This window comes from Vulpes lagopus, chromosome 6 (assembly GCF_018345385.1).
Source record: "Vulpes lagopus strain Blue_001 chromosome 6, ASM1834538v1, whole genome shotgun sequence".
Classification (NCBI taxonomy): Eukaryota; Metazoa; Chordata; class Mammalia; order Carnivora; family Canidae; genus Vulpes; species Vulpes lagopus.
The window spans coordinates 120,434,756-120,456,104 of NC_054829.1; positions in this window are offsets into that span (position 1 = coordinate 120,434,756).

The following is a 21,349-nucleotide window of genomic DNA, read 5'->3' on the forward strand; positions in this document are numbered from 1 at the left end:
TTACTTATATATCTCCTTTTCCTATGTTATCACTCAGAATTTCAGATAACCAATATACTTTTTAAATGAAATAATATGCAATTTTTACATTTATCAGTGCAGTGTTCTGCTTGGCCAGTTTACTGAAAATCATAAGGTAGAAGATGAAGAAAAGTGTAGTCATGGATCTACCATGAAGTATGATAGATTTTAAAATATTTGTTATTTGGAGAGAGAGCATTTCAAACTGAAAAACTAACAATAAAAGGGTAGAAGTAAATCAAATCCTCCCTCAAGTTTTCCAGGATTCACATAAAGCTATGCTAAAAAAAAAAAAAAAAAACTTACTCCAAAATTGTAAAACACCATAAGCAAAAGTCAGCAAGCATAACATCAACAGAATTAGAACACCAAGAATTTCAAACAATAACCCTCTCAGATTAAACTACAAAATAAGTATATTTAAAATAATTAATAAAACATAATGATCTTTTAAAACATAAGAGAAAGAAATAGTTCATAAAAAAGATCAGAGATTCAGGAGTAAAATAGAAGTATAGCTTAGAACACAGGGAAACAAATAAGTAGAAAATAGGAAAAAAAACATCAAGAACAGAATGAGGAAATCCAAATAAGATTTCAAAAATCAAAGAGTAGACAGACTATAGAGGCAAAATTTGAAAAGATAATGACTGAGACATCAATCGTTCAAGAGATTGCTTAAATATTTCATGAAACAAGAACTGAATGAAGTAAATGAAAAAGAATCTAAAGCTAAATTTATAGTAGTAAAAACTAGAGAACCTCAAGAGAAAGAAGACTAAAAAGCACCTAAAGAGAAAAAACAAATTACTAGGGATGTATTATAAAAAATAAAATGACTCTTATAGGACAATAGAAGTGAAAAAAGATGGAATAATACATTCAAAGTGCTGCAAAAATAATTTTTGACAATTAATATACACTCAGAAAAATAATCAAGATGAGAATGAAATTAAGGTACTTTCAGGTAAACAAAAATTGAGACAATTTGCCATTAAAATACTGTTACTGGGATCCCTGGGTGGCGCAGCGGTTTAGTGCCTGCCTTTGGCCCAGGGTGTGATCCGGAGACCCGGGATCAAGTCCAACGTCGGGCTCCTGGTGCGTGGAGCCTGCTTCTCCCTCCTCCTGTGTCTCTGCCTCTCTCTCTCTCTCTCTCTCTCTCTCTCTCTCTCTCTGTGTGACTATCATAAATAAATAAAAATTAAAAAATTTTTTTTAAATACTGTTACCCCAAGAACTACTGTAAAACTACATAGGAATTTTCAACCAGAAAAAGAAAAATATTATTTGAAAAATTAGAAATCCATACTACTCATTAACATAAATATAAAAATCCAAAACAGCAATTTAAATTCTACACTGTATCTAAAAATGATTATTAAAAATGGCTACCTTCTCTTTTTTTCTTAAGATTTTTTATTTATTTATTCATGAGAGACACAGAGAGAGGCAGAAACACAGGCAGAGGGAGAAGCAGTTCCTTGACGGGAGCCTGATGTAGGACTCAATTCCAGGATCCCAGGATCACGACCTGAGCCAAAGGCAGACACGCTCAACTGCTGAGCCACTCAAGCAACCCTGGCTACCTTGTCCAAGTACAAGGTAGATTGATTTTAAGATAGAAATTCTAGAAATGGCCTTTACAACATTGGGATATTAAAAAAGGGAAACATGATTATCCCATTAAATATACTTAAGATTCTGATAAAATTAAACACTCATTCAAGAAAATAACTCTTAGTAAACCGATAATATAGGAAAATACTTTACCTTAATAAATTTGATAAACCTGTAATCATATTATTCATAAGAACATTAGAAGCTACAATTTAAAAAAGGTGAACACACTATCTCTATTCAACATTGTCATGTACTGAAGGGATAAAAAGATAAAACCCCACATCAGATGGAAACGTAAATCTATAAGAAAAAATAAAGCAATAAAAAATGACAATAATGGAGACAAATATGACTTATGTTTGTCATTCTCTTTCTAAATTTTTAAAAAGATAAATGAGTATCTGAATCAAAATTATAATGCTTTCCTATTTAATTTTAATAAATAAACCTAATATATAGGAGAACATACCACAAATGATGGAAGGCAGTGTCAGATGGAATTAAACTATTACAAGCTTCTCATACTTTACATAATGTAGTCCATTATGAACACTAATTAGACTGTGATAACTCATAGGTGCATTTTATAATCTCCAGAGAAAAATACTTTAAAATAATGCAAAGAGTTATAGCTAAAATAAAGAGAAGTGGCATATTAAAAATATGTAATTAACATAAATGAAGATAGAAAATGATCAAAGGTACTAAAAACAGAATAGACAGCATAAAGAACAAATTATAAAATGATAGACATGTATGTAATCATACCAGCAATTACATTAAATATAAATGAACTAAGTTCTCCAATTAATAAGCAAATTATCATGCTGAATTAAAAAATCAAGACCCAGAGGCACCTGTGTGGCTCCATAATTCAGTGTCTGCCTTCAGCTCATGTCATGACACCAGGATCCTGGGATCGAGTCCCACATCAGGCTCCCTGCGAGGAGCCTGTTTTTCCTTCTGCCTGTGTCTCTGTCTCTCTTTCTGTGTCTGTCATGAATAAATAAATAAAATCTTTTTAAAAATTCCTTAAAAATGCAAATACTATCTGCCATTCAGATGTCACCAGCCTAGAATAAGATGCATGAGTACTTAACATATTATTCTCCATACTTTTCAATTTGCTTGAAGTATGTGTGTGTGTTTATATTATATTACACCAGAAAAGTAAAAACTGGTTTCATGTATCAGCTCTGTCAGGTCTTCACCAAAAACTGTGTAAGCCACATAAACCTATTTTCTAGCTTCTGGGACACTTTGCATTTCTGTTTACCAGCCTCATAATCATACAAAACATCACTGAGATTGAGAATAAATAATAAAAAATACTCAAGGTTTACCAATGCTCCAAATGAAAGTTTTCACCATCTAAAAATGCAAAACAAAACCCAACAAAAATAAATAAATAAAAATGCAAAACATCTGTTTGTGGTTCCACTTCTACTAAGCATCAAAATCATTGCTACATCTAATGCAGTCATTAACTTTAAAGTAATCACTTCCTAGAGGAAAGTCCAAGGGTGAATTCTCCAGCAAATAAGTTAGACCATTCTATCCAGTTGTTTCCAAGGCAAAACAGTTTGTTGGTCAATTCGTACTGCTAATTATTATCCTCATGATAATGAAATAATCACATTACAGGAAGAGCAAATCCCAGAATCACCATCATCTTGAATAATTCAACTAGATGAAAATCAAATGTACTGACAAATCTGGGAAGACTTTGACTTTAATATTAATAATATCGCGATTTTGCCAGTAACAATAATATATAATTTCTCCAATTCTGTTATTGGAGAAATTCTGTTACCTTGTCCTAAAATTAAAAAATGATTATGTAACCACATTTATCAATGTTTTCTTTCTTTAAGAAAAAAAAATTACTTGCTTAAGAACTTCCTTACCATAAGGTCAAAAACATTTCTGCTTTATTTTCTTCAAAACATTTAAAATATCACTTACTCACCACCCTTATGTATTTATACAATTTTATCTTTAATACATCTGGTGCTTATCTTTTACATGTATGAATGACTTGGATAGGTACTGGGATACAATTCTCCATAGGTTTCATCCCTCATACTTACATGTCACATGAGCAAAGCAATAACTGTCCTTTGTCTCAGACTGTCATGGAGAATGCTAGTACAGTGAACAATCGTGGCATATGAAGATAATGCTTCGGTACAGAGCAAAGGACAAGCATGCTCACTGCCCAATATAAAAGAGTAATAAGTTCCTTAAGAAAAGGATCCCTCTCTGTAATGCAGCCCACTTTATGGCTCATGGCCTCTGACCCTCTTTGTGAAAACCTGTAGGAAATGAATGGTGGGGAACTGACACAAAAAACAAAAAACTCTGGCCAAACTACTACTGAAGTAAGTAATAGATGGACTTCATCTCTGACCCCAAAGTGTCCAAAGTCACTGAGGATACTGGATGTGATACTTCTAAACCCCTATGTGTGATCATCTAGAGAACATGAAGAACAGAATGATGTCAGAAAAATAAACGAGAAAAGACTTAATAGTTCTGTTTTCGAATAAAATGCATACCTAAGTAATGTAACTTATATTGACTTTGAATTCATTTCTAGAAGTAAAATGGAAAACAAAATAAGCAAATTTCATTCTCAAAATATTATCTGCTACTCTGGTCACATCATTTTCCTAATTTCTGCCTCTAACAGGACATTGGTGAAAGGGTTTGGAAAATTGGAATGACTACATCTTTCAATTACATCCCAGTGTCTCTTGATTATATAGATGCTGCCTCGTTTACTTTTATTCAAAGGATATTAAATCTTTATCTTTGTCTCTACCATGCCCCAATATTTGTTTTGATTCTGCCTTTGAAGATTTGAATGTGCTGAGATGAACAGCAATTGGACAATATGTGACCAAGTATTCAAAATTCCAGTCCAAGAAGGAGTATTCTTAAGGAACTTCTGAGTAAAGACAGCATACAGTAATGGAAAAAAGAGTAATAACCTTAATTCTAGTGTGTGCTACCACAAATGTAGGAGTTCACATGACATACGTAACTAATCTTGTTTTTAAAGAGGGAGAGCCAAAAGCCATTTTAAATCATCAAATATTGATGGCCAGCCATGAACTATGAATCCAAGCAGAAAACATGGCAAAAACTGACCTAATTTTCTTCAAAGAAATAAGATTTCTAGAGGTTTCCTTTTAATCCTTTAATCACTGTCTTCCTGCACATCCCACTTCTTGGGAGTTGAGGAACTTGAAACTTATTTTAACTGGGCAATGGAGTCAGCTTATAGGAAGCTAATTAAAATTATAAACTTACAGTAGAGAGCTGGGTATGACTGATTCTACACATCGCAGCCAAACACAACAAGGAAAGCTAAAGATTTTTTTTTCTTTAATTTAAGAGTAGGGGATGAAGAAAGTTGAGACAAAGAGACCTCATGGAGGCAAAAACAAGCATATGGAAAAACTTACTTAAAACATAAATGCTAAACTATACCAGAATGTTCAACAAGCAACTTATTTTTGCAGTTCAAGACATGAGAAAGGAAAATGTAAAAGAAAAAAATGAAGTCAAGAAAAACAAAATCAAGTCCAATGAGATTTCTGAATGCTTACCTCTACATTTATGTGAAAGGAGAATTTCTTTGACTTATTTTTATAAAAATAAATTATACCTTCAATAATTTTAAAAACATCCTATCCATCATAAAATCTACTGTACTGACATCGTTTGAAGTGTGACTGCAAACATAGTGTCTTAAAGATTTGCATGGCTTAATAGATGAATTACAAATAAATGCAGTTTTGATCCCTAAATCTTAAGAGCTGGTAAGTATTTTAGTGAGCAAATGCTCCGCTTCAGGTAGCAGAACTCAGATCAAAATTTGAGTAGGTATTCAGTAAAAAGTAGAATATAAATCCAGGATTTTATGAAAATAATTAAAACATTCTCTGGAATCTGGAGTAAAGTATACCTTCTAAGATTAACGATCTATGATTTTATAATACTACGAAGGGATGATAAAAGAAGTTATGAATGGATAATTTTTTAAGATTTTATTTCTTCAGGAGAGACACAAACAGAGAGGCAGAGACACAGGCAGAGAGAGAAGCATGTTTCCTGTGGGGAGGCTGATGCAGGGACTGGATCCCAGGACCCCAGGATCAGTATCTGAGCTGAAGGCAGATGCCCAACCACTGAGCCATCTGGATGCCCCATGAATGGAGAATTTAAAAGACTGATGATTAAGAAGTTATCATACAAAGAGCAAGGAACAAGGCAACTGAAAAATATGGAAAAATATGAACAATATCAGAAAAAAAGAAGATTCAATAAGGTTAGAATATAAGCACAGCATGGTTGAAATAGTCCTGATTTTTGTAGTTACAAGACCTAGACTTCAATTTCATTTTTCCTATAATCTGTTACTATGTGTTTATATGATAATGAGCAGACCATTTAAATCCTCTGGTATCCCAACCAAAAAATGAGTAATAATAATAATAAAATTCTCATTTACTTCTCATATAGTTTATTTCAAGACCAAACGAGATAATCCATTTGATAGAATATTTTTGAATTATGAAGCTTTTTCATGAACATATTATTTTTCCTTATCTGTTATTATAATAAGTGGAATTTAAACAATGGTTTAGATATACAATATTGGAAATAGAAATATGTACCAAAAGCTTGGAATAGGGCAGCTCCGGTGGCTCAGTGGTTTAGCGTTGCCTTCAGTCTAAGGTGTGATCCTGGAGATCCAGGATCAAGTTCCATGTTGGGCTCCCTGCATGGAGCCTGCTTCTCTCTCTGCCTGTATCTGTGCCTCTGTCTCTCTCTCTCTCTCTCTCTCTCTCTCTCTCTCTCTCATGAATAAATAAATAAAATCTTTAAAAAAAAAAGCTTGGAATAACTAAGATAGAAAACAAAGTTTTGGGAGTTATATATAGGAATAAGAGTACTTTTTTAAACTAAGATTAAATGTATGTATATTTGTTCTTTTTGTGCAATACATGTTTGAGTGAAATTATATAATAGTGTTCAGTTCATCTTTCCACTATTCTTCCAAAATCCCCATTAGTCCCAGTAGTTGTAAGATGGTATCAAACATCTCAAGAGTTTCATTCACATCCATATTGCCTGAGACTCAGGGTAGATTTTCACATAGTAACAGAAAACTCACCAGTTGGATGAGAATGTCCCCAGTAGTGAGAAGACTATTCATGGATGACTGGGAAGTCCCAGAGCTGTGCTCAATGGCAGCCGTCTTATTCTTCTTGGAGGCAAGGAAAACTTAGACATTTGGAAGAAGAATCTCCCTTCCCAGCTAGGGAGCTTAATTTCCAAAAATATGTTAATAAAAGTCTATTAGCAAACCAGAGAGGATGTTGGGTATTCCATAGCTGGGATCATTTCCTATTCAGTGACAAAATGAATAGGGTGCTTTATTTGGATTGGAGTTATATGAAACATGAATATCAGGGAAATTCATTAAATTTCTAGGTCTGAGGGTATATATAATACTGTAGTCGAGCAACTATACAGTTTTATATATCCAGGAAAAGGTAAATTGAGACAGGACATGTGATTCAAAATATATGTATATCCTGAATAGTTGTACATAGAACCACTAGCAAAAATACACACACACACACACACACACACACACACACACACACAAATCCAGACTCCCCTGGAATATATTTAGAAGAATGAGGATGTTATAAAAGGCAACTATCCAAATGGCCTACAGAAGGAATTTTATAACTCATGCATCTCTCTACCATTATGACATGGGAGTAAAAGATACACAGGTTTCGATAAAGAAAATACAGAAGAAATATATCACTAAGTGACATAGAGAGCTCAAATGACGTAACACTAACAAAATATAACTAAACAAATTAAAAAGATAAGTCAAACAAATACAGTCACCTCATACCTTTCTACTCAGCATTCCCAGAACCCTTCCCATATAACACACATGTGCCCATACATGCAGCTAGAGGTACAGGGTCATCAATTTTGAGTAAAACAATAATGTAGTGGTGACATATTACAGAACACATTCAAAAACAAGTTTTGCTTTATTTTGTTTAGCTACAGAGGTTGTGTTGTATAACAATCTCAATACATTCTGATGACTTTACTGATTTGCTCAGAGTTTAATTAAAAGTATACTGACAGTCACTGGTTATTGAAACTCTACTCTGTAGGCCAAGCCAGCCTTGAGACCAAAGAAAAACAGCCATATCTGACTTCTGTGGATCTATAGAAGGAATGGGAAGAAGAGACCCTTGTTTTCTGGTCTCCCCAGCACCAAACAAAAACCATTAAAAGTTTCAAAAATGGCTAGAACTCAAATTGTCTCAATTTCAGCAACCTATATGTACTCCAGAGATTTTTCTGGTGTATGTGACAAATGTGCTTAAGATCAAGTTCTTCCCATTGCTGCTTTGCTGGCCAGTTTTGCTAATATTCCACCAAGAAGAGCAAAGGAAAAGTTCCAGCCACTGCTGGCATCACCTGGGAGTGCAAAAGGACTCAGACAGAGTCAAAGCTACAAATCTTTGCAAGAATGGTTGGTGTGAATATAGCGTTAGTATACTCCTATGTTTTATTCAGTGTAGGGAAATGCATCTTTGAAGTGGTATTTCAACTTATTTCAACTCTCTCTCTCACTGGTTTCCCAGTGAGACCCCAGCCAAGGAGAAAGTCTATTCATTGCCATTCTTCCACTCAGCATATAAGGCTCTGTCCAGAATCAGTTTATTATCATCTTCATCATTGTCACCATTATCGATTATTGTTGTTTTGCTGACAGATTCTGCAAAACTACCTTTCTTCCATTTTGTCAGTTTGCCAATTATGGCCAAAGCATGAAGTCTTTTCCAGGAGGTTCCTCAATGCAGTGAAATGACTTTGTATTAAGGCCTGTCCCATTAGTTCACTGAACACACCCAGATGTGCCTGTGCTTCAGGATCGGCTAACGGACTGGACAAAGGCTGATATCCCTATTATGCATAGTTATGTTTTGGAGCAGATGATTGGACTCAACTTCTATGAAGGTTAATCTTTCATGTTCATCCCATACTAAAAACATCTTCTTAGCAAACCGCTGCTTGCATTGGTGTTTAATAAATTATATTTCTTAGAACTTATGTCAACAAATGTTTTCATGAAAAAAAGGTAAGGCTGAGAAAAGCTACATTTATATTACCCAACTGGAATGTTCAAATTAGCATATTAAAATGTGTGTTCAGCTAGATGATTTAAAATTTTTTTCGAAAACCAATTAACTTATACTTTCCTTAATGAATCTTTCTCTGACAACCCCTTGAACAAAATATTCTCACATGCAGTTGTGCTAATAATTTTGAATATATACATTCTGCCATCATTATGTATATCACAATGTGTGCTTTATTTTTCAAATTTTCATTTTGAAATCACTTCAGACTTATAAAAAGTTGCAAAAATAATATAAATAATTCCCATTTACCCTTCACTAAACTTCTCCAAAAGGTAAGAAATAAGAAACACAACAATAGGAAAGTATCTGAATCAGAGAAGTTACAGTAATACTATACTATTAAATAATCTAGAGAAACTACTTGTCCCATGGATATCCTTTTATGATCTGGGATCCAAATAAGGGCATTTACATTTAAATGTCATGTCTCCTTAGTTTTCTATAATCTATTACAGCACTTCTTTCTTGCTTAGGTTTCAAGACCCTAACGCTTTTGAAGACAATGGCCAGTTATTTCATAGAACAGCCTTAACTGTTAAGTTTGACTATTTCCCCCAAAATTGATTTTGAGTTATTTTGGTAAGAAGTCCACATAAGTGATAATATGCTCCTTTCAGTACATCAAATCAGGAGACAGGGCATGGCAATATGTCTGTTACTAGTGATAACTTGGATCACTTGATTAAGATGGTATCTACTAGGTTACTCCACTACACAATTATTACTTTTCCTATATAAGTATCTGTTAGGTAGATATTTTTGAGATACACAATAATCCTGTGTACCAACAATGCTTCTCCTGATTCATTTTAGCAGCCATTGATGCAACAATTATTACTATGGTATATTAATTTTAATTTCTTCCCTCCCTTCTCCATTTATTATTTAGAATTTTATTCAAAGAGAGAGAACCCTTATTTTATTTATTAATTTATCTATAACACTGTGAATTCACAAACTTTTTAAAAAAGATTTTATTTACTTACCTGAGAGACAAAGAATGAGGGAGAGAAAGAGGGAGAGAGAATCTGAGGCAGACTACCACACTGAGACCTATGGGGCTCCATCCCAAAACCACAAGATCATGACCTGAGCTGAAACCAAGAGTTGGGTGCTTAACTGACTGAGCCACCCAAGCGCCCCAAATTCACAGATTTTTATTTGGCTTTATGAATTACATTCATTAATGTAATCAGTTCTTCTGTGGTTCCAATTATCCTAGATTTGGCCACTAGGAGCTCCTTCAAGCTTGTACCTGTGTCCTTTCAATATGAAGGCTTATTTCATTTTCAATACAGTATTTAATAAATCACATAAATATTAAATACCTTATATAAAATAGGCTTTGTGTTAGATGATTTTTCCCAACTATAGATTAATGTAAGCATGCTGGGCATGTTTAAGGTAGGCTAGACTAAGCTATGATGTTTGGTAGGTTAGGTGAATTAAATGAATTTTGACATAGGATATTTTCAATTTATGATGGATTTATAATATTGTAACCCCACCAAAGGTTGAGGATGACTATATACTTATCTGTGTATTTCTACACACACATATCTGATTATCTGATCCAAACCAAGCTCACAGTTGATTCTAGTATTTTCTCTTTCCATTTGTAACTTGTTTTTCTGATAGTGAGAAACCTAGGTTTCATTATCCACAATATGTTTACACATAAAGTAGCTTCAGAATTGTTCATCCATATGACCTTATGAAGAAATATTTACCAACTATAGCACCACATTTGTACGCATCCATTTTTGTCTTTGGCTTTAAAATATCAAGACAAATTGCTGTTTTCTAAAATTTAATTTTGTTAATTTTTTTCTTCCCTAAACCTTAGTGTAACTGTCTTTGGTATAGGTATGTTTATTATTTATTATTTTTATTCTAGTTTGTATTCTTCCAATGTCCTAGTGATTTTAATTATTTATTTATATATTTTACATATGGGAAATATAACCAATGTACTAAAAGTCAAACTAAACAAAAACGTATGCTTGGAATATCTCTCCTTTCATCATTCCTTCTATATCATTCCCTCTTTCCCATTTTTTCCATTTATTTCAGCCATCTCTTATAGCTAACTAATTTCATCAATTTTTGGTTTAAGCTTCCTGTATTTTTTTTTTTGCTCAAATAAGCAGATGTCTTTTTTTTTTAAACTAGGATTTTTATTTAATAATTAGATCTACAGTTTTTCTATTCTCTAGCTCATTAATTTTAGCTTTTATCTCTATTGTTTTCATTTATGTGCCTTCTTATGACTTACATTATTATTATTCTAGTTTTTAAATGAGTAATTTATTTTAACACTTCATTTTATTATTACAGTGTTTAGTGACTGGAGTATTTTAATGCACCCCATGTACTCTGTACTTTTAAAAAATACTATAATTTTATCTTCCTTTTAATCTGAAAGTTTTATAAGTATTTTTTAAATTTCTAGGTTAAAGAGCTTTGTTGGTTTATGATTTTATTTAAAAATTCTAGTTTTATTGTGTTGTGATTAAGGAGCATTGTTATGATATTTCTCTTTCATGGGATTTACTGAAGTTTCTGTGTGTATATGTGAGTGTGACCTAATACATATACATTTATGAAGTGTTACATAGACATACATAGACAAACACAGAGGTATTCTCTTATGAGGGTGTGAAATTTGATATGTTACTATAGAATTCAACTTACTGATTATATTTTTTAGTAATTCTGCTTTCTTACTTATTCTGTGTGCATTTTATCTAAAAAAGAAGAAAGCAGATCCTGAAAACCAGAAACTAGATTTAAAGAGTTACAGTTGGCCTAGTGTTCTCATCTAGGTCTGTTGATCCACTCTTGGACAAAACCACCTGATACCTGACAAGGTCATTTTGTAGCTGTGATGAAAACAAAAACAAGACTATTTCATAATTTTGTCTAAGCAGAGACTTAAAAATAAGGTCACTATATAAACCATAAAACGGTAAATATTTCCCTATCCAGTTAATATGAGTAACTTCTGCCCTTTTATCATTTACTGCTATAGCTTCACTCCTACTCCTCTCCTTCTAGATAAAATTTATTACAATAAAATACAATAAACTACAAATAGAATTACCCACACTTTCTGACAGTATCTTTCTATAAACTTTCCTGACAGTATCTTTCTATAAACTCTTTCCATATCTCATAAATAAGCCCAAACTTTAAGGTAAGTCTTTTCTCTAAGACTCTAAGGCATGCTCTAAGTTTGGCATACTCTAAGTTTCCCCATGGTGTACTGTTTTCCATAATGTAATGAGCATTAAACTCAAGTTGTTAAGTTATAGAATGTACTGGTGGTCTTTGGAAGGAGGACCTCATATACGTCATCCTAAGAGTAATATGTTAAAGTCTCATATTGTCTGTTTCTGTCTATATAGTTTGTTTCATAGAAGTGGTAGCTATATTATTGGGTGCATAAATATTTATAAGTGTTAAAACATCATGTAATTTGTGATTTTTAGTACAGGTGCCCTTATAACCTTAAATGATTTTTGCTTTATATTGGCTGCTAAGAGGATAGCAGCTATCCTGCTATTTTATTGTTCCCACTGCCCTGGTATACTTTTATCCATGCCTTCATTTTAAACCTTCCTAAACTATTTCTTTTAGAGATGAATTTCTATATACAGCATATTGTTGAGTCTTTTGTCATGAACCAAATTGAAATTATTTTTTTCTTTTAGTGAGTTAAATATATATAACTGATATATTTGATTTAACTTTGTCATAATGTTTTATAAATTATACCTATTATGCTTGCTATATTTCCTTCTCTACAAGATAAATATATTTATACACACACACACAGAGTAACAATATTGTGTAACTCTGTGTATTGTTACACAGAGTAACAATATAAACACACAGTATTTAGGAAGGTTTGACTTATGGGCACCTAGGTGGCTCAGTGGTTGAGCATCTGCCTTTGGCTCAGCTCGCTCAGCTCATGATCCCAGGGTCCCAGAATCAAGTTCAGCATTAAGCACCCTGCAGGAAGCTGCCTCTCCTTCTGCCTATCTCTCTGCCTCTCTCTCTGGGTCTCTCATGAATAAATAAATAAAATTTTTTTAAAAAGCTGACAAACTAGACAGTAAAAGATAAAATAAGGAAACAGTGGATTAAGGAAATAAAAAATATATGTGTACAAATAGGTCCACCAGAACAAAAAGATTTTATTTATTTATTCATGAGAGACAGAGATAGAGAGAGAGGTAGAGACACAGGGACAGGCAGAGGGAGAAGCAGGCTCCATGCAGGGAGCCCGATGTGGGACTTAATCCCAGGTCTCAGGATCACGCCCTGGGCTGAAGGCAGCGCTAAACCACTGAGCCACTTGGGCTGCCCTAGTTTGTCAGCTTTTAATGGGATCCTTAATTCCCATCTATTGTCTGAACAGCAATAAATGAACTTATCTATTTTTATTTTATTTTATATTTTATTTTAACTTTCCCTAATTCACCTGTGCTCAATGAGAGGCAGAGAGAGAGAGAGAGAGGCAGAAACACAGGCAGAGGGAGAAGCAGGTTCCTCGAAGGAAGCCTAATACGGTACTTGACCCCAGGACCCCAGGATCACCCCTTGAACTGAAGGCAGATGCTCAACCGCTGAGCCACCCAAGCATCCCTTCATCCTTTCTTATATTTTGTTGTGTATGTACATACATGTCTCTGTCTGTGTGTGTATTTCTCACCATTCGTCCTTTTACTGTAGTATTCTAAGTAATCTCTTAAAGAATGAAACTCATCTGCTAGTTTATTTTAAAAGAAAAGTTTATGCATATGTAGAATTTTCTATGTTTTGTATGTTAAAAGTTTTTTCTAGACCCTTGATGCTTGGAAAATAGGTTTGATATAAAATCTTTGGCTAACATATTTTTTTGAATTTTTTAAAAAACATCTTTCCTATTACTGCCTTGCTTTGTATGATGCTTTTGAAAATCATGACACCAGTATAATTCTTTTGCTGTTTTTAATATTTGATTTTTATTTTATCTTTGAAGTCTAATAGTTCTATAAGGATACATGTTGGAGTTGAACATTCTAACTTGATTTTCCTATGTACCTTATAGGAACCTCTCATTTGTAGATTCGGGGATTATTTTATTTCTGGAAATTTTTCTTAGATTACAGCTTTAAATATGAGTTCTGCTACATTATCCTATACTTTTCTTCAGAGATACTAATTTTATAAATGTTATCCTTCCTTTCTATACCTTCCATTTCCACCACTTTTTCTCTTTAAAAAAAAAAACTATTTCCTTTACCACATTTACATTCTCTTGATTGTTTAACTTCCTTCAAAGTTCCTTGCAAAATTATTGAGTGCATCTATTCTCTGATGCACACTTGGTAACTTAGTCTTCATACATAGGAGAATGTTCCTAATTTCTTCCATTTTTGTGTTTATTTAGCCTATAGTTCTTGCATTTCTGATTCAAAACTGTATTTGTATCCCTAAATATTTGTTTTAATATATTTAATTCAGTTTGGAATGTTGTCTTATAGGTTTCTTCTATTTCATAATTTTAGAGTAGGAGTAAAATTTTAATCAATTCGGTGTGTAGGATAACATTTTATGATTTTTTTGTAGTAACTCTGTATGGATCTAGTTATTAGTTTCTTATGACATTGGGGAAAGATTCCTAGTTTGATAACATCCTCTTCTATCAGTTTAAATATTTATGCAGACTTTTATTTTTTTGACAAAGAATAAAGTTGCGTGTATTTCAATACTTTGTTCCCCTTTATCTTGCAGGATGTAAGTTTCCCCCTTTGCTGCTTTTTCTCTTTGACACCTAGTTTCTAAAAAAAATGCTTCTTCCCTTATATCTGTCTTTTTTCTTCATTAAAATCTATGTGTCTATTATTGCTTTGTATCATGAATATTTCAAAGCCCCTTTTCTGTAGTTTTTCTTTGACTTACCAAGACATTTTTAAAAGGGTTTAGATTCTATTTTATTTATTAAATTCAATTAGTCAACATATACAATACCATGATATTTTAAAAATATTTTCATACTGGGCAGTTGGGTGGTACAGTTGGTTAAGTGTCCGACTCTTGGTTTCAGCTCAGATCATGATCTCAGGGTCATGAGATCCAGCCCCACATCACCACTTCTGCATGAGATCATTCACTGGGGTTTGGTTTTCTTTATTTACAGTTATATTAAAGTTTGGCACTCTGTCTCAAGCTATACTGAAAGTGCTGTTTTTGTGTAATTTTACTTTTTTCTTAATGCTATTCTATATTATTTATGGAGGAAATATTGAGAGATGCATAACTTGGCTGCCTCTATTTTCTCACCTATTTACATCTCTATTTTAATTCTTGCCTGCCTATAATGACTTGCACATACAGAGGAATCTTTGAAAAAGTATAAAATATTTACCAATTGGAGTTACTGGTATGCTTAACTGATGACAAATTAGAGTGAAATACATTTCAGTGGGCTTTCTAATGTTTTGCTTTTAGCTTAATAAATGTGAGTGTTATTATTAATTATTATTATTATTATTATTATTTGTTGTTGTTGTTGTTGTTAAGGCTAATTCCTTTGGCACATAGGTTGGTTCCTGACAGTAGTAAAGGTGGTGGGCTGCCTATTCAGTATTTTTTTTTTTTCTTTTTCCATGTCTGTTGAGTACTGATTTTTGTTCTGGTCTTCACCATTCCCCCTTGTGAACTGTAGAAATAATGATTGCCTTAGGCTAAACAGGATTATCCCACTCCTCATCACCACCTACTGAGACTTGAAAAGAATCCTGCTAGAGATATCTAGTGAAAGTTTTAGATAGATAGATGATAGATAGATAGATAGATAGATAGATAGATAGATATGATATAGATATAGATATAGATAGATGGAAAATAAAAGCCTTTTTCTGCCTTTACATCTTAGGAGTATAAAGATGAGATATTTAGACCTACTGTAATCATGTTCTAATTAAAGTTAACTAACAGTCTTAATATTGAGTGAAAAGAACCTGGATTTTGATTAGGTCATAAAAATATTAACTTGGAATTTTAACCTTGAGCCTGCCTTAACTCCAGACTTTTTTATTATGCCAAGTAATAAATTCCTTATTATTTAAGATAAGTTGAGCTGGTGTTTAATATTAATTGAAGCTGATATTCCTAATAAGTTTAATTCACATTATAGTTGGGTTTTATTTTTTCAAGCTTCTTCTTTTACCAGTGTAATAGTAGAAGGAAAGACCAGATCATCTACTGAAGCATCTTTGGATAGACATTACAAAGAATAACACACACCAAGGCCTACATAAATGTTGATTTTAAAAGGAATATAAAAAATAAACAAAAAACGTAAAGTTTTGCCAAAAAGCCAGTAAGAAATTTTAATAGTTCATAAAATGTTTATTTTATTCTTAAAGAAATAAAGTCCCTCCCCCCAAATACTGACTACATTCTTATGATTTTGGCAAACTCTTTTCTTTCCCACAGTGATCAAAATTCCAAATTCATAGCATATTAATTGATAATTTTGTTCTGTACACTAAATTGTTAGTTATATTATTACTAGCATCTCTTTCATATCTTTTGTATATTCCTTATTTCATGCTTGACTTAAACTAGCTGGATTAATTTCATTAATCTCTATCAAAATGAATATTCTGCAAATTTTTACAATGCAGTATGTTCAAAAAGTAATAAAAAATAAGCAAGAAGTAAAATAACACCACTCTTTGTTTTAAAGTCCATCAAATAGAAACTAAAATTTAATATCTGGGTTTTTGTCAAACATTAATTAGTCATGGCAATTTCATTTCATTGCAAATGTTTGCAATTAAAGTCCAGTAGTAATGGTATTCCTTTATTTATTGAGATTAAAAATGTACTATATGCAAAGTTCTGAAATTCTTTTCATTTTTCTGAACGTTTCATAAACAAGGAGTGCTAGTGAACTAGGTGGGAAAATAGAAGACAAGTGAAAATAGTCTTTCAAGAGAAAAAAAGAGCTCACTTGTGCCCAATGCTTCAGAAGTCAAAGGAATTAGATTAAGAACTAACTATGGGGGGAAGGTTGAAGAAGATGGTGGTGGAGATGGAGGACCCTAGGCTTGCCTCATTCCGCAAACACAACTAAATAGCTATTAAATCATCCTAAATACCCCAGAAATCAATCTGAAGACTGGCAAAACAAACTTTACAACTAACAGTAGAGGAGAAACCACATCAAAGAAGGTAGAAACTGCAGAGATGCAGCTTAGAAGAGAAACAAATCATGGCTGCGACTGTGTGGAGTAAGCCATGGTTACAGAGAAGGGTAAGAGACAAACTAGTATACAGGGAAGCATATGGGATAAACAAATCCTTACCACATTAGGTGTAGGAAGCAAGCGGGACTGAATTTTCTGAGTTCTAGCAACCAATAGGCCTAAAGCCTGAAGTTTTAATGGTCAGCAGGCTTGGCTCTGGGAGAGCTCCAAGGACATAGTGGCTGCTCTTGGAAGGAAACCAGGGCAAACAGTCTGGGAACATACAGACTGAAAACAGCACTCTAAAGAGCACTAGGGGCACACATGAGGGAGGTTAGTAGCTCATCTTCGACTATGTCCCGCAGAAGAAGCTTTCATGGAGAGACCCCTCCAGAAACAAAGGAACTAGAAGGCACCATTTCCCTCCCCAACCTCTCAGCATAAGCATAGGGATACCTGTGGGAAGCAACATAACATTCACTACCTAACTTGCTTATACCAATCCTCACCCCTATCCTGCTCTAGAGAACTACTGGGAACTACCTTTCCCAGTTATACTTCCCTCAGTACCATAGTGAGCTTCCTCTTCGAGAAGCCTAGCCCAAACTCTTGCCAACATCATGTTTCTTGACATGGGAGTTTTGCAAGACCTCGGTTCCAGTGGCAGCAGCAATGGAACTGAGTCTCATTTCACAAGCAGACTAGAGCATAACTAGTTAAAACTCACCACATTCAGGGCAAGGACAAAACATTGCCCACAATGGGCAAAGGAAACCTCTATATGACTGGCCTACAGAATAAAGCAGCCAGGACACAACAGCAGAGTACACACTGGAAACATTCCAGAAATGCCAGGCACTGGGGAACAGGGGACACTATACTATATACTATACTGCAGGGCACTACAGGATCTCTTGTTCATAAAGCCATTACCCTCAAGAACAAGATACATAGCTGACTTTCCTAACTCAGAGAAATAGGCACAGAGACTTAGACAAAATGAGAAGACAAAGGATTTTGTGAAAAATGAAAAAACAAGATGAGGCCATGTTTGGAGATCTAAGTGAAACAGATTAAGTAACATACCTGATGGAGAATTTAAAGCAATGGTCATAAAGATAGTCACTGGACTTCAGAAACGAGTGGAGGACATCATGAGTCATTAACACAAAGATAAGGAAAGACATAGCAGAGATAAGGGGCTCAATAAACAAAATGAAAAACATACTTGGAATGAACAGCAAGCTGTAAAAAGCAGAGGAATGAGTTAATAATAACCTAGAAGAGAGAATAATGTAATCAAGCTGAAGAAAAGAGAGAAAAAAGAATTATGCAAAACAACAAACTTATGGAACTCAGTGACTCCATTAAACACAATAATATTTGCATTATAGGAATCAGAGAAGAAGAAGAGAAAGGAAAGGGGACAGAGGATTTATTTGAAGAAATAATAGCTGAAAACTTACTTAAACTGGGGAATGAAACAGATATCCAGATCCAGGAGGCAAAGAATCCCCGACAAAATCAACAAAGGTAGATCCACAACAGAATATGTTGTGATTAAAATGGCAAAAATATAATGGATAATAAAAAAAAGATATTAAAAGCAGCAAGACAAAAGAAAACAGTTATGTACAAAGGAAACCCCATAAGATTATCAGCAGATTTTTCAGCAGAAACTTTCCATGCCAGAAAGTAATGCCATGATATATTCAAAGTGCTGAGGGAAAAAATCTGCAGCCAAAAAATATTCTATCTAGCAAGACTATCAGTCAGAATTTTGAGACAAATAAAACTAAAGGAGTTCATGACCACTGAGCCAGTCCTGCAAGAAATACTACAAGGGACTCTTCTAAGGGGAAAGGAGAGACCAAAAGTGACACTATAGAGCTAAAAAGCCACACAAACACAAAAAGAACTACAGACCAATATCTCTGATGAACATAGATGTAAAATCCTCAACTAAATACTAGCAAACTGAATCCAGAAATACATTTTAAAAATCATTCAATATAATCAAGTGGTATTCATAAGCTTGGGTTGCAAAACTGATACAATATTCACAAATCAATCAATGTTATACATCACATCAATAAAAGAAAGGATAAGAATAATTTAATCATTTAAATAGAGGCAGAAAAAGTATTTAACAAAGTACATCAATTCATGATAAAGACTCTCAAAAAATTTTTAAAAAATTAAAAACTTAAAAAAAGACTCTCAACATAGTATGTTTAGAGGAAACATACTTCAACATAATAAACGTCATACAGGAAAACCCTGAGATAATATCATCCTTAATGAGGAAACACTGAAAGCTTTTCCCATAATATCAAGAAAAATACAGGGTTTCCACTCTCACCAGTGGAAGTTCTAGCCAGAGTACTAAGACTACAAAAAGAAATAAAAGGCATCCAAATTGGTAAGGAAGAAGTAAAACACTCACTATTGCCAGATGCCATAATACTATATATAGAAAACCTGAAAGCCTCCACCAAAAAACTTCTAGAACTGATGAATTCTGTAAACTCTCAGGATATAAAATTGACTACGGAAATATGTTGCATTCTTATACACTAATAATGAAACAGCACAAAGTGATATTAAGAAAACAATTTCAATTGCACCAAAAGTAATAAGATAGCATAAACCTACTGAAAGAGGTGAAAAACTTGTACTCTGAAAACTATAAAACACTTGTGAAAGAAACTGAAAATAACACAAAGAAACAAAGACATTCTATGGTCATAGATTGGAAGAACAAATATTATTAAAATGTCTATAACACTACTCAAAGCAATCCTCACATTCAATGCAATCCCTATCAAAATATCACCAGCATTTGTCACAGAGGCACAATAAACAGTCCCAAAATTTCTATGGAGCCACAAAAGACCCTGAATAGCCAAAGAAATCTTCAAAAAAAGAAAAGAAAAGCTAGAGACATCACAATTCTGCTATTTACAATTCAACCTATATTACAAAGTTATAGTCATCAAGACACTATGGTACTCACACAAAAACAGACACACAGATCAATGGTAAAGAATAGAGAACCCAGAAATGGACCCACAACTATGCTCAATTAATCTTTGTCAAAGGAGGAAAGAATATCCAGTGGGAAAAGACCATCTCTTCAAGAAATGGTATTGGGAAAACTGGACAGCAACATGCAAAGGAAGAAAATTGGAGCACTTTCTTACACCACACACAAAAATAAATTCAAAATGGATTAAATGTAAGACTGAAATAATAAAAATCCTAAAAGAGAGCAGAGGCCATAAATTCTATGACATTGGCCATACCATTTTTTTTCTAGATAGGTTTCCTGAGGCAAGGGAAACAAAAGCAAAAATAACCTATTGAGACTACATCAAAGTAAAAAGCTTCTGCACAGCAAAGGAAAAAACAAAAACAAAAACAAAACAAAACAAACAAACAAAAAAAAAACAAGAGTAAAGACAACCCGTGGAATAATGGAATATATTTGCAAATAATGTATCTAATAAAGGGTTAGTATCCAAAATATATAAAAGACTTATACAACTCAACTACCCCCACAAAAAATCCAATTTAAAAATGGGCAGAAGACATGAACAGACATTTTTCCAAAGACATCCATATGGCCAACAGATACATGAAAAGATGCTCTTCATCACTTATCATCAGGGAAATGCAAATCAAAACTACAATGAGATATCACTTCACATCTGGTAGTTGGCTAAAATCAACCAACACAAGAAATAAGAGGTGTTGATGAGGATGCTGAGAAAGAGTAACCGTGGTGCACTGTTAGTGGTAACACAGACAGGTGCAGCCACTGTGGAAACAACATGGAAGTTCTTTAAAAAGTTAAAAATAGAACTACCCTGTGATCCAGTAATTGCAATAGTAGGTACTTACCCAAAGAATATAAAAATACTAATTCAAAGTGATACCTGCACCCCTATGTGTAGAGCAGCATTTTCTACAATAGCCAAAATATGGAAGTAGCCCACGTGTCCATAGATGAATGGATGAATGGATAAAGAAGAGGTGGTGTGTATCTGTGTATACACATACATAATGGAATGTTACTCATCTAAGAATAAGATCTTCCTATTTGCAAGGACATGGATGGAGTTAGAGAGTATAATGCTAAGCTAAATAAGTCAGTCAGAGAAAGACAAGTATCATATGATTTCACTCACATGTAGAATTTAA